The sequence below is a fragment of the Cydia pomonella genome, chromosome 23 (genome assembly GCF_033807575.1).
Source record: "Cydia pomonella isolate Wapato2018A chromosome 23, ilCydPomo1, whole genome shotgun sequence".
Lineage (NCBI taxonomy): Eukaryota > Metazoa > Arthropoda > Insecta > Lepidoptera > Tortricidae > Cydia > Cydia pomonella.
This window is the reverse complement of record NC_084725.1, coordinates 9,652,090-9,664,822: the sequence shown is the minus strand read 5'-3', so window position 1 is coordinate 9,664,822 and position 12,733 is coordinate 9,652,090. Positions and strand designations below refer to the sequence as shown.

The window sequence follows — 12,733 nt, the reverse complement described above, 5'->3', positions numbered from 1 at the left end:
ACCGCCATTACTTTGGACAAAACGGCGAAACAAGGCCGCATCTACAACCTTGTTGTAGTTTTAGGACGGTTTCAGACTAGCATATATTTTCGGCGGTAAGAGCTTCTACGCGCGTCACATTTCCCTACTTTTGGTTTTTACAAGCTTACGCGCGTGTTGTTATTCCCTACATTTGGTTTTTACAAGCTTACACGCTCGTATAGCCTGTCCCTTTTTTTTGAGATCAAGTTCGCCATAGTAAGACTTTGGCGAACTTAATCTTAGAAAAACGTACAGACTACACGCGTACGCTCGTATAAAACGCTAGTATGAAACCGCCCTTAACGATGACTTAATGAATCTGAATTGAAAATGAATAAATATCACACGTCTAGTAACTTTTTTGTGTTTGATAGATCCTTGTTGCTGACGAAATAGGTTTGCCAGACTACAAAAGACGAAACTAGGACACATTTGAATACCCCCTCAGACATTGCACGTGAATTTACTGAAGCATACCCATTGACATAAAATCAAGTCAAACTGGTTGTAACCCTTGCGAGAGGTCGTTGATCTCGATGTTGTTTCACAAACGATTGAATGACACGAGAGATTACCTTTGAAGTGCCGCACGTAAACTCTGTACACGAATGTACTTGAAATTTTTATTATATTTCCTTGATAACATGATTTAAAACAACAGTTGGTTAGTGGAGAGGAGGCGGAAAAAGAATTAAACCGCATCCGTTACTGATACTAATAATATTTCTCAAATAGATTTAGAACGGGTAATGATAATAGGTATAAGATCACCCGACAGAACATTTTCTCCGCAAATCTAATATTGCCTATACCTACTGGAAACATTATGGAAAAATTGCGATGAATTAGGAACAAAGGTATAAATTAAAACCAGCACCTACGCTTATTTACGGTGTTTATGTAGGTATAAAGAAATCTTATATATACAACGCACACAAAAACAACAAAGTACTGGCTATTACATTATTTGAAATTCGTCTCTCGCCTTCCCAAGTACCAAGCCAAAAGCGGCCCAGCGAAGTGAACTCCATTGTCTTGGCGGATCCCGTTAAACGACGGTAGGAAGTGCATCCGGCATCCATAATTCGTATAGTACTATGCGAAGGACTTGTACTGGAATGTATTCGGGTTTTTAGGAGCGTTTGCTTCGCTGTGCTGTGTACTGTGTCTACATATGAATCTACCTATTGCAACCACACGAAAATGACTTAGAAGACGACTTTTGTATTACCTTTTGACATGTAAAATTTGTAATTTTATCAATAAAGGAATATGAATATGAATATGAAGAATTTGCCAAACTTAAAAATATCAATTGGCATTTACTAATTTGTTGAAAACTGTAGTTCGCAAAATAATTATCTCAGCCAACACATTTAAATAATTTAAATATTAATCCATGCTATCCCACTGTCTGCAGTTTTTGAGCCACACGCCTACCTCTGCATACTAATCTACATAATGGCATTTTGTCCTTAACCCGGGTCTCATCTGCCTCTTGTGTGAAAGAATTGTTTTAGTACGGTTGTCTCAGCAAAAGTTACGTAGTTACCACTTTGTTGTTTGTCAATATCTAAGAACCGTTTCTAATTTCATCTTCATTCCAGTAGTGCTCTTACTTAATACCTATACTTTATTAGATTATTTTATTTTTAAGCTAGGGATATACTGATGGATGACGGACGTAAAGATGCGTCCGTCGCATTTGTCTAGCTAATGTGTCTAGCGGACAAATCTGTCCATGTAGGGCGAGAGTACGCTGCTTGTGATCTGTTTGCAGACACATCTATGCCTCTTCTTCTTTAATCCCTCCTCATTCCCTCTATAAACCATACACTGATCAAACGAACAAATCTGTACGTGCTCGTAAGCATATCCTTAGCTAAAGTTGAACCAAGATCATTCTGCATGGTATTCAATAACAAAGTGAGCAATGTCATAATGGCACTCCCTTTTATTCAAATCGGTGCAAAGTTAGTTTTGATAGGCTAGGCTACATAATTTTCGCAGAGCGACACCGCATCGCTATGCGAGCCGGTTAAGCCAGTTCACTAACCGCCAACTAAAAATAAACTATTGTTGAAGCTTATAAATAAATACGTGTTTCCTCTATTCCAGGTCGCCACCTGCAGCATAATAGGGAGCCATACCCCGCGGCGGAAAGACGGGTGCGACCCGCACTCGTGGTAAGTAATCGATCGTAAATCGTACGCAGATCGGTTCCAGGAATATTCTGTGCCGTTCTACGGGAAAAGGGAACTGGATGACTTGTTAATATATTCCCGATAGAAGCGACAAACACCCTGATGTTTCCTTTTCCGCGGAACGGCACATATTTACGCCCTAAGGACGCGATGAAACATCAAGGCACTATAGATAAACGTTTAATAACGCTTTCTTTATAAACTGAAATCGGCCCGGTGGTCTAATGGTCAGGACGTTAGCTGCGTAAGCTGAAGATGCCGGTTCGATTCTGGCCTATTGCCACCGGTGGATTTCGTCAATTTTTCTTTAGTATATGACATATTTCAGTTCATAATTTATTCCTATGTGTGACTACTCGCAAACCAAAAAATATGTAATAAAATTATTTGCCTAATATAGGATTTATGACTTTAGAAAACTATAAACCGTGCCAACCTTTAAGGTACAAGTTGACAGCCGGCGACGTGACGCGACGGCAGACATGTCGCCGCGTCACGGATGGTTTCTATTTATATGTATTTTTATGAAATACCATTTGAAGTCAGCGACACGAAATCGAAATCGACAAGTCGCCGGGTTCCAATTTGTACCTTTACACCAACTTGATTAATTTTATTTTAATAGGCTTGAAAAATTTCCGCCTTTTAGGCCTTCAGCCTAACTGCTATATCCAACCCGACTGTGCAGGCTTAGATCGCTTCTAAGAATACTACGTGTTCTACAGGAAAAGGGACTCTGCGGATGACGCCTATTAATATTGATGCAAATGCGACGCTTCCTGATAAGCGGTTCCTTTTCCATGGAACATCATATAATTAATTTACGCTCTGAGGTGAAGGTAGGTTGTTGTAGTTTTTATACCCTAGGGCCTAGATATTGTATTTAAGTCTCCTAACTTAGATATGACCGTTTAACCGATCTGTCTTCTCTGATCTTCAGTACAAAATTGTTAGTGTAAGGCCTGACGTATTACACGCTCGAAGCGGAGCGTTCGGCGGGGCGAGCAGCGTGGCGTCGGGCTCACAAATGATTTGAACAGCGTGCACTAAGGCCGCTCGTTACGTTTACGTTTGCATTTGTTGCATGCACTCCGCACGCCCCGCCCCGCTGCACGCCCAACTCGAGTATCCACTTAGGTCTTACACTTAACTGTTTTAGTATCTGGGACACAGAATCTGTTAAACCTTTATCACACTAACAAGACAAACCATAATTATATGCATGAAAGATTGACTACAGACCACATCCAATCCGACTGTCACGACATCACCGCGTTGTCTAGCAGCTACAGATAAAGAGTCAAACCGTCCGAACGTTAAGAAGTAATACCAACTTAATAACGCGTACATAGGAATCAAATTAGAACCACGCAGAATTGTCAGATAAAACATCACTTTGACGAAATTTTTATTTCGGATTCCGACCCCGTTGTTCATTTCGAAGGTAAACATCTCCGGCGCACCAATCTATTGTGTTTTTCTCGTAACCTATTCGGTACCTCGGTAGTGATAGTGACCCTGCCTACGAAGCAGGAGTTCCCGGGTTCGAATCCTGGTAAGGGCATTTAATCGTGGGTTTATCACAAATATTTGTTCCTGAGTTATGGATGTTTTCTATATATAATACGATTACGCATATGACTTGTTGAGGCCAGGTTTATACTGGTTTTACTGAGCTGGCTGCTGGTTAAGAGATTGGAGCAACAAGAGCATTTGCATCCACTTTTGTCCGGTTCGCTTTATAGCTGGTTCTCTTTTTAACGGTCACACTTTAATCGAAGCGAAGAAAAAAGCCGGCGAAAGAGTGATTTGTTTGTCAAAACCTCGTTAAGAACAAAGGCGCAATCTGGAAGTCGATCGTGCGAGTTCATGGCTTTTCACCAGTATATGAATGATCCCTGATGACGCATGTTTGTTACGGATCCTTAGATTACATTAAATTGGGTCCCTTTAAAAAATCTACTCAAACGCTTGCACAATTTGGGAATGAATCGCCTAAACACAATGAGGGAAAATTTCTACCATTTCTTTGATTACTTTGATTGCGTTTACTTCTTTTTGTATGTTCGATTCGCAATTACTTCAGACATGTTGCTTTTTGACAATAAATCATTGTCGAGGGGTGTAAGTAGTTCTAGATTGCAGTAAAAACGGGTAGGTATTATTCCGACCGACGCCTTATTGACCTGTTTTTGTGAAGCCAAATTAATATACTATTAGATTATATACAAAAAGGAATATAATGTAGAGGTACAGTTAGCATCAATAGTAGCGGATGAAACAACGCGTCAAAAGTATCTGATATCCTAGATAACTTTTCCAAAAATAGATAATAAATCTCTAAAATTCATTTTCAAATGTATATCTCACTTTTTGTTACAGAATGGTAGATACTTATGAAGCGTTATTTGATCCGCTACTTTTGATGCTGAGCTAGACCTAGAGTACATCTAGGCATATTTGTCCAATTTAGCTTTTAGACAGTTTCGTGCACTCAGATTAATATCACTAAACCACAATCACACATCTGAAAACCTCATCCCACCGGCTCGGCTCATATCACGGACAACCTTAATACCTACGACTGTCATATCTTGTACGGCCTGTTCACTATTAAATTAGATCCCTCTGCGGCTATTGCAGATATTGCAGGCATATGGTTTTTAATGTTCCTGTACCTATTGGATTATACGAGTAGCACAGCGGAGCGCTAGAAACCATTTGTCGCGATCCATTCAACAATATTTAGTTTTTGCCAAGAAACTTACTTTTGGAATTAAATATCTATGAGGGGTTTATTTCTTTATTTATTTAATCTTTATTGCACAATATATGATAGTAGCGGACTTAATTACTTAAAACATTCTCTACCAGTCCACCTATGGGCTAAACCAGAAAGAACGAAGATGGGATACCGTCAACAAAAGGATATCCTGTTATAAATTCGTAGAACACGTTAGGTGTTTCAAGTTTACTGGAGAGTTATTAAGTATAATTTAATGCCCTATCAACAGTAGCTTTAATTCCATAAGCTGTGTTGGTGGCAGGTCATGCGTGCGGTTTTAACTAACACAAAACTAACTTTAACGCTACGTAAACGCAACGGATGCTAACGGAATATGATTTTCAAAGAAAGTTTAGGATCATCAAAATCATAATATTTCTCTTGTGTCCACGAAGAACAATTGTGTACAATCGGCCGCCGAAATCCATACTGTTCCAATGCCGAAAGTATTTTAGGTTAGTGACGATTTTTCCTCCGAGTTAATCAATTCAAGGTTGCTAAAATATCACAAAGTCACAAATCCAATGTACTCGTGTTACAAGCGTATTTTCTGAACGTTACGTCTGGAAAAGCTAATCCCACTTCCACCAAATTGCTTGTTTCCAGCTTAAACCTAAACACATATAAGCGACATATGCGTATTACATGTTGAACCTTACGCCCCGGACTTAGGTCACAAAATGTATTAGTAATAGTCTGTACACCCCCAAACCGCCGAGCCATCAATTAAACGTGTTGCACAGGCTGCGTGTTCCCATTGCTTATACGAGCGCAGACAAATAGAGTTAGCCGCCAATGTATCGTGAGCTCCAGATCCATAACAATTTAAAGCAATCATTATGCCCTTATACTGGTCCGTAGCTATAGACTCGCTGTTTGGAATAGGATTGGAATGACTCTGGAAACTAGTTATTGGAATGACACTTGTGCTCGAGTGTACTGTTATGTAAGTACGCGACTGTACTTTGAATTTGCTTGGGGAATGTTATTGTGTTTTTTACACGTGTATTTTTTAAGTTACGCTTCGTTAAGTTGGTTATTTAGTTGCAGTCAGATTATAACCCCCGTATTCATTAAACAGCAAACTTTGTTAAATTTTGTCTCTTTCTAATAACAATAGTTGACTGATAAATAACGCCATAAATCTATAACGATTGTACAAAGGTATTTAAGATAACAGATAATAAGCTATTAAAAAAACCGGCCAAGTGCAAGTAGGACGCGCACAGGAAGGGTTCCGTAGTCCGTACCGTTATCTATAAAAAACGGTCACCCATCCAAGTACTGACCCCGCCCGACGTTGCTTAACTTCAGTGATTGGATGAGAACCTCGAGATTGGAAAGAAATATTTATTTTATTCTATTTTTAGTATTTGTTGTTATAGCGGCAACAGAAATACATAATCTGTAGAAATTTCAACTGGCTAACTATCACGGTTCATGAGATACAGCCTGGTGACAGACGGACGGACGGTAATAGAGCCCCGTTTGACCCATTGGGTACGGAACCCTAAAAACGAATGTTTGTAAATATATGAATTTTGTTGACTATACTATTTATGAAATCAAAACACCATGAAAAAATTAGTAAACAACAAAATGGTCGCCATGTCTGTTTAAATTACAATTTTTTTTACCTTAAGTTCCTGTGCAATCCTTTAGCGGCTGTTAGAGAATTCTGTGAAGCCTTGAGTCCGCTATTAATAACAAAGGGTCTAGCAGGCTAAGCGAACAAGAAGTGCCCCCAACGACGGATTTTGTCGATATTTCTGGTAGTGTACTGTTAGGTCCTAAGGACCCTCCATGCTTAACATCAGACCTCGATTCTCTTTTGTTTGTGAGTTATTCAGGATAACGTAAAATAATTAGGGTATCATTGAAAGTGTCATATTTTATAAACGATTCAAGTTACGTGAACCAAACAAAATTATATTTTAAAACAATAAAAAAAACTACAAAATGCATATTTTTTACCAACATCCTGTCCTTAAACTTCATTGCAAAAAATAAAAATATTTTTTTCCTTCCAATTTTTTTTTTACTTTTCGCGGAGGTACACCTCCAAAAAAAATATGCATGAGTAGCCACTAATTCCCACTACATACAGATATAAAATATTTGCACAAATGTTCGTGCTTCATCTCAAAAAAAAAACGATTCTCCAATAAGTAGTCACTGGCATTATATGTACAGATAGAAGTACCAGTGCAGTTTGAAGATTAGTGTGTAGGTATAGGTATACAAACTCTTCTAATAAACCTATTTGGAGTGCATCAACGATGACGTGTCAGCTTTGATAACATCTGACACATAATATTATCTGCATTTGTTTTTTGCATTTTGTAGTGGAAAATGGAAAACATTAAATGCAAGTCTTGTAAAAAAACATTAAAAAATATCCGTGGGAAACAAAAATGCATAGAAACAGAGCAAGAGGCTGATTTATATAGCAAATGCAGTAATATGTTAATTTGCATAAATGATTTATTGTGTGGTAAGTGTCGACTTTTAGTGTATAAACATAAAGCAGTAGGTTGCAGACGAAGAGCCAGCATCGCCAATTGTTGTGCATGTACTCGCAGAAGTTGATGCTACTGCTTTATGTTTATACACTAAAAGCCGACACTTACCACACAATAAATCATTTATGCAAATTAACATATTAGTGCATTTGCTATATAAATCAGCCTCTTGCTCTGTTTCTATGCATTTTTGTTTCCCACGGATATTTTTTAATGATTTTTTACAAGACTTGTACTTAATGTTTTCCATTTTCCACTACAAAATGCAAAAAACAAATGCAGATAATATTATGTGTCAGATGTTATCAAAGCTGACACGTCATCGTTGATGCACTCCAAATAGATTTATTAGAAGAGTTTGTATACCTACACACTAATCTTCAAACTGCACTGGTACTTCTATCTGTACATATAATGCCAGTGACTACCTACTTATTGGAGAATCGTTTTTTTTTGACATGAAGCACGAACATTTGTGCAAATATTTTTATATCTGTATGTAGTGGGAATTAGTGGCTACTCATGCATATTTTTTTTGGAGGTGTACCTCCGCGAAAAGTAAAAAAAAAATTGGAAGGAAATTTTTATTTTTATTTTTTGCAATGAAGTTTAAGGACAGGATGTTGGTAAAAAATATGCATTTTGTAGTTTTTTTTATTGTTATCAAATATAATTTTGTTTGGCTCACGTAACTTGAATCGTTTATAAAATATGACACTTTCAATGATACCCTAATTATTTTACGTTATCCTGAATAACTCGCAAACAAATGAGAATCGAGGTCTGATGTTAAGCATGGAGGGTCCTTAGGACCTAACAGTACACTACCAGAAATATCGACAAAATCCGTCGTTGGGGGCACTTCTTGTTCGCTTAGCCTGCTAGACCCTTTAATATTGACTGTGCAATAAATCGGTAATACACATTTTACTGTATCCTTAACTCGTTCGCGTCTTTCCTGTAGACATCGCAAAGTTAAGAGAATCAATCGTATTTTATACAATCGTGATATAATAGAGAAGTTTTAGTCGAGTACCGTGTTTAAGCAACGAGGCTGGCTGAGTTGCCTAAGTAAGGTTCGACATTGAAAAGCTTGATTATATGATTATTAATATTATTATATACAATACACTCTTTCTACGAGTCATCTAAAAAAATACTTTTTTTACTTAAACACCTTAATAATTAATTAAAATTGGTAAGTATCTCAGTAGACAACAATGTAGTACAAAAGACATAAACGCGCGTTGAATGAATATGCTCATGGAATAGTTGCCCGTTTATGTTTTTTTTGTTTCTTTATAGTTGACTACTGCGTATCTAAATGAATATTATAGTTAAAAAGTACTACGAAACTATAAAAGTACGCACTTAAAGTTTCGTATACGAAATCTTAATTCAACCATTACAGTCGACGAGTAGAAAAAAGCAAATTTTTACGCCGCACCCTTTCAGATGGCATACATTTTTTGAGTACTTAACACTCAAATAAGAAAAACATTATATATATTTACCCGTGTCGTTAACTATCAATACTTTATCCATAGAAGGGATCTTTTTCTGAAATGCGTTTGATCCAAATACACCTTTTATACATTACTCGTACGTACTTAATTTTCTGAATCCGTGTGAAAAGAAAGAAAATGTCACAGAGATGCCTTAACCACCTACGTTAATGCTCGGCCCAGTTGCAGAACAATGTGATGAATAAGTATGAAAGTAGTCAGTATGTGGAGTTTCTCTGATTGAACGCTGGTGAAATGGAATTGATGGAAGTTGGACACTGGAAGTTGGTTCTGAGTCAAATTGATTTTACGTAAGTTTGATCTGTCATTGCTCGTTGTGGTGGAGAACATGTAGGAAGCTTATTAACAGGCAGTGTTAGCCGAACAATTGAACCGTAAACTGTAACTGTCCGTTACGGTTTACGGTTCAATTTTTAATGATGAATTTTCAATATTTTCAATTCTTATTAACGTTCGGCCAACACTATTAACAGGGCACCAACGAAAAATAGAACAACCAAAGGCTTATTAGATTTTTAGTTTTTAATTAGTTTAAGTTTGTATTGTACCTTTATTTACATTTTACTGTAATTCTTATTAATTGTTAACTGTTTTATAAATAAATAAAAAATATTAGATCTGACATACGTTTATAAACATATGTTTGATTTCTCATGCTCTGAAAGTGGGTCGTTTTTGTTCTAAAAAGTGTACAGAAAATGATACGTTTCTGCTCTAGAGCACTGTATTTTCTAAGCACGTTTTTTTACTTTGATTTTAAATGGATTGGTTTTACAATTTCCATTCTGATAATTACCTCCCCATTTCATAAATAACGATATTTTTATCTAAACTGTTAATTGAAAGCGCTATCAAGAAATACTCCTGAAGTTTATACTTAGCTGTGTTTTTCAAATGCAAATGTATTTATTGAATGAATCACATGTCATGAAAAGTAAAGTGTTTAACTCAGGTGAAAGGCAGCATTTCATCCCTTGGTTAACAATCTACTATTGAAACTCCATTGCTTAAGTTGGGTAGTTATAATTTTATATAGTTTACACATATACATTTATTTCACTTGTGTAATGTGAAGGTGAAATCACTTTTGACTCTTGGTTAACAATCAATTGTTTTTCAAAGTTGAGAACCCCTTATAGGCTTTTTAATTTTTGACACCATAAATAGCAAGTCAAAAATAATTCCAACACAAAAATAAACCCTTAAAATTTATCTCACAATTCAACAGCAACCTATTACCAAACTTTCCGCTTTCCACTCCAGTAAATCTTGTTATTTCTACAACAAAAACATTTAAGGAAGCCCTTACAATAGCGTACCTACCGTCACGCTACGGCTCTCTAGTAAGTTCGATGAACTGCCGTTTTTCTGTCTGCCGCCCATTCGAGTGCTAACGTTTTGATGGATCACAAATATCTTCTCGCCTCCGTTGAGGCGTTTCAGAACATAGCAATACACAACCAAGAGAATGTTATAAGTTCAATCTTGACATACTCTCTTAAAGTTATCACAGCAGTTCGTTGGATGTCTCTCGTTAGGAAATTCGCATTTACTTTTGATTTGAATGGCTTTGCATTCATTGTCATTTATACAAAGGTATTTGCAACTACGGAAATGTTCTCAAATGAGAATGCTACGTAAAGAAAATAATCAGACTTGGTAACGGCCCATAACGTTCGTACAAAAATAAACGAGCACGAACCAATACCCAGCACTCCGCGACCCTAATTCAACTTTGCCCTGCCAATTATGTACAGTAAAAAATGAAACACTCTAACTTGAACGCCCCAGAGAGAAGAATCGAATGGAAACCGGCCGCTCGAAAATCGGGTCCGATAGATTTTACAGGGTTTCCATTTATTTTGTTCTGGTGAAATCGCGTTTCTCTCCCGACGTTAACGTGCCAAAACGACCAATTTAAAAATGCAATTTACACCTACGCCGCGGGTCCGAAAAGCCCACTTAGCTCGATTTATACACGATTGGAGATAATTAAAAGTCGGCCATTTTTGTTTCGAGCCCCGGGTTAATTAAACGATCTCGGGCACCGGCCTCGTCGTGGGTAAACTTTTTCGTATTATGTACACTTACTGAGCCAATGTCAGTGGTTCAACTTTTAATGAAGTTTTCGTCTTGTGAAAGGGGGTAAAAGTGACGATACTAAAATGAATTTAATAATTTTTGGCACTTAGCGTTCGCCCGACTAACTTTTAGTTTGAAACATAAAAGCTAACACTTTAGAAAAAACTAAAACGATTCCAGAGGAAAACTTTGTAAATAACGAGAACAATACCAACACAGAAGCAGAGCTCATATCCAACAGTAAATACAACATACAAGAACTGATTAGCTGGCCGCAGCGACCGCGCTACGTGCCCTGGCTGCGAACGTGGGCACGGCTAAATGAATTACAATTCAGAGCTATCGGAAAAGGTAATGCCAGTTTTACGTTGGGCATAATTTGAACACAATGTTGGACGGATTTAACGCGGCCCTAGGTCAAACAATGCACGTGTTAAACTGGATTAATGCTGAAATTCTGCAAGTTTTTGAAACATTATTAACTTGTTAAGTTTCTACAATGAATATGTTTTTATTAAACTAATGTGTGCTGCTTCGATTACTTTTGTCGTTGTCGTCGTCGGTCGTTTCAATAGAAAACCTTGGACATTTACGATTTACACAAAGTGCCTTGGAACAAAGGGCCTATACTATGATAGAATAATCATGCTTACCTCAATAACAATCAATCCTGCTATTTGTGCTCTTATCCAAAAGTTTGGCTGCGGTTTGTTTTTTTATGATAGGATTATTTATATACATGTAGGATATTTTGGAGATATTTTAGACATAATCATAACTTAAGTGTTGGAATAAGAAATTCATGATCACTTGTTTTTAGCTATAACAACATTAACAACAATGGCTTTACAACGAACCTATTAATGGAACCCAGTAGGAAGTCTAATAAAGCCATCAAAATGTTCTTATGTGACTTCGGGAGGAATTATAATCAGGTCAAGGCTATTAATCACAATAACTCTGTTAGCCGATGCCGAATCGGGACTGACGTAAATTGACGCCAATGCGAAAGGGGAAGTAATGGATAACTATTAGAAACTTCAATTTGTTCCAACAGTACCGATATAATTAGGACGAGGGTTTTTACGAGGCCGTGAGTAGTTTCGATGAAGGTTTTACAAGACTTGTGTAATGGGGTTACACATACACAGACAGACGTATTATTTAAACTGCAGTATTCTATTTCGGTATTAGAATACCGCACCATTATCTCTCAGCTTCCATCTACTCCTACTAATCCCTCTCTGCTAAACATTCGCGTACTGTAGGGTTTCACAGGCATTTTCTTCGGCAAACATTCCGGAGGGTTATGCAATATGCATAACTTTCAGGACTACTCTTCAAAAACTATCTTCGACTTTGCTGGTATACCTGGCACTCACAAAAGGAGATTATTGGTTTATCTTTAAGCGTGCATCAAGCTCTCTTGTTGATTTATGATTATGACCGATATTTGAGAGCCTACTTTGCATAGCACCTAAACCACCCACGACACTGAAATAACCGTTGCGACCAGGCCTGTTAGCGACATTGTCCCCAAGCACGTACAGCTAATACCGTTCCGGATCAAATCCGCCCGCATGCCGCTATCAC

At 37.4% G+C, this 12,733-nt stretch overlaps 1 protein-coding gene across 1 annotated transcript in view; it reads left to right on the top strand.

Moving 5' to 3' along the window:
- Positions 1-12,733, top strand: part of LOC133530525 (plasma membrane calcium-transporting ATPase 2) — a 273,270-nt gene that overhangs the window by 141,529 nt on the left and 119,008 nt on the right. Inside the window, exon 3 of the mRNA XM_061868453.1 lies at positions 2,140-2,207. The gene's annotated coding sequence lies outside the window, so the exon portion shown is untranslated. The remainder of the gene's footprint in view (positions 1-2,139; positions 2,208-12,733) is intronic.